At 44.8% G+C, this 3,004-nt stretch overlaps 1 pseudogene; it reads right to left on the bottom strand.

Moving 5' to 3' along the window:
* Window positions 1–672: 672 nt before the first annotated feature.
* On the bottom strand, window positions 673–790 carry LOC126205721 (5S ribosomal RNA; annotated as a pseudogene).
* Between the last annotated feature and the right edge of the window lie 2,214 nt (window positions 791–3,004).

The raw sequence follows: 3,004 nt of genomic DNA on the forward strand, positions 1-3,004 counted from the left end.
GCAACTACCAGAAAATGAGCAAGTGAAAATCGGAACTAGCCGTTAAGTTGACAACACTAAATGCACATAAACACACAGGGAAACTGTTAGCCAGAAGAATGTTAACTAACGCTTCTGGTGCTACAGTGTGCGTATTTCACATCGAGAAACATAGTGCTGAAGTGGTGAAAACTTACGTCAGAGTAGGCAAAAATATCAGAGCCAAACGAGGGAATACCTCAAAAATATGCAAGCTAAGATCGGCAATAAATGCCGTAAGTAAAAAAACAACTTATCAGTATACACTGATAAGCCAAAACAGTATGAACACTGTCTACTGCGAAGTTGGAAGCCGCCTGATAGTTTTGTGGGCACGTGACGCGGTAACAAAAGTATGTAAGCGGAGAGACACGGACGGGGCATCACCCTAGCGAATATATGGGCTACAAATGGAGAAACCTATTGAGATAAATGACTCTGACAAAAGCAAGCACTCCGTCTTCAGGCCACACGTGGCCCATCGGGACCATCCGACCGCCGTGTCATCCTCACTGAGGATACGGTTAGGAGGGGCGTGTGGTCAGCACACCGCACTCCCGGTTGTTATGATGGTTTTCTTTGACCGGAGCCGCTACTATTCGGTCGAGTAGCTTCTCAGTTGGCATCACGAGGCTGAGTGCACCCCGAAAAATGCCACAACAGCGCATGGCGGCCCGGATGGTCACCCAACCAAGTGCCGGCCACGCCCGACAGCGCTTAACTTCGGTGATCTCACGGGAACCGGTGTATCCACTGCGGCAAGGCCGTTGCCCACTCTGACAAAAGGCAGATTATTATTTTGCAGAGCCTGTGAACGAGAATTTAGAAAACGGCGAAGCTAGTCGAATGTGCTGCTGTCGTGAGCATCAACGGGAAGAGGTAGAACGACAATGAAACTACCACTAGGTGCTAAATCGTTGGACGTCCACAACTCTTCACAGAACGTGGGGTTCCGAGGCCTGTCTGCTCTGCAAAATAGGATAGATTGTGATCTGTTGCGTCTGTGCCGAATGAGCACAATGCTGGTGCAAGCACAAGTGTTTCGGAGCACACCGTTCATTGTACATTGTTGAACATGGAGCTCTGCAGCGGAACACCCCTAAGTGTTCACATGTCGACCCAACGACATCGCCAATTATGATTGCTGTGGGCACGAGACCATCGAGATTCGACCGTCAATCAATGTAAACGTGTCGGCTCTTCAGGTGAATCACATTTTTGCTACACTAGGTCGATGGTCGTCTCCACAAGCGCCGTCGTCGAGGTGAACAGCGGTCCGAAACGTGCATCACTAGACGGACACAGGTTGGTGGGAGCAGTATTATGATATAGGAGACATTGCACTGCGCTTCCATGGGACCTGTGGTAGTAATCGAAGACACGCTGATAGCTGCGAACCACCTGTATCCCTTCATGCTTGGCGTCTTCCCGATGGCGATATCATATTTCAGCAGTACAATTGTCCACATCTCGGAGTAAAAACCGTGCTTCACTTGTTTGAGGAGGAATACAGTGAACTCCCGTTAATGTCGAAGCGACCAAATTCGCCAGATGTAAATCCTGTGGAAGCCATCTGCGCCGTTATCGGGCGCCATCACTGCGTATGCTAATGAGCGGCCCGTTACTTAAGCGAATTACATGACCTAATACCACATACCACCAAAAACCTACCAGCAAACTGTCGGGTCTCTGATACGCAGAATCAGTGACATGTTTCGTTCCAAAGAGGGACAAACAAGCTATTAAGAACGTAGTCATAATGTTTTGGCTCATGACTATATTTTATAACGAACTGTTTTTAGATCTAGTAAGCAAACCAGAATTGTCTCTTTTCTGGCAGCTGAAGATGTTTTGCGTCAAGAAAACAATTCGCCTACGATGATATAATTTAATCGCATTTTCTGGTATTGATACAAACACAATTTAGATGTCTTTAAAAATATATTTTGTAGATAACGTATCATTTTTGTACGACTAATTTATAGTGAGGGCATCTTCAAGGAAGTATCACATATCACAAAACAAGAAATACATAAAACATATTTAAAAAAAGAAGAGATACGCTGCAGTTTCTTCCGCAGATGCTAAGTGAACTCGTCCTCATGGACGTGGAATAATAATAAAAAAATTTTTAAACATGTTTATATTTAAGGGATAACAACAACATACTCGTATTTTGTCAAGGTAGTGCTGCGCATATAACTGAAAAACGTCATATCGAAATCGCCAAGTGCTGCTAGTAAATACTTCTTTATCCACAACCGGTTTCAATTATAGATCAATTTCAAGTATCTTTAGGTTGTTTATTATGGCTTCTATAGTGATATTAAAACTAGGGTGTCGAATGAGATAGAAGCCATCCCATGTCACTATCGCCAATAGTGAAATGCATTAGACAGTTAGTAGCAAAATGTTCCCCTTGTTGACCCTCATCTGCATATCACAATCGGGTTCCACCTTCCGGGATAGAGACACTTTATTCAGTTATTATTTTTCTGTTTGTAAGGATATCCTTGATTAAAAGTGATCGTGCACACCCGTGGTTCACAAAAGGAGAATTCACTTTCCATCCGTAGCCTTAGCCGTGAAGCCTCAGCAGAACAGTCAGTTCGCAGAGTTTTTGCAAGGATGTACTGGGCGAGGCCCTTCGTCGTTTCTATGACGGGCTCGGATATGGATCTTCAGGATGCAGATTTGTAAAGTCTACCTGAATAGGTCATGTGTGCACTATCTAAAGACGGCCAACAGCTATCCGGGGCCGTAGAGTGCGGCACCTCTGGAACGGGCGGTTGTGTGTGTTTTAGGATAGGGAAACTGATATCCCCAGTAGAGAAACCATCTTCAGCTAAACCAATTACTACATAAGAGACGACAGCAAATGCGGAGATTGTGAATCTTAAATATTGGACGTTAAGTGCCGTATCATTCGTGGCGCAGTCCCAGAGTTCACATGTCTCGTAGAAAGACGGTCCAGAAATTCTCTAGA

The sequence above is a fragment of the Schistocerca nitens genome, chromosome 1 (assembly GCF_023898315.1).
Source record: "Schistocerca nitens isolate TAMUIC-IGC-003100 chromosome 1, iqSchNite1.1, whole genome shotgun sequence".
NCBI lineage: Eukaryota > Metazoa > Arthropoda > Insecta > Orthoptera > Acrididae > Schistocerca > Schistocerca nitens.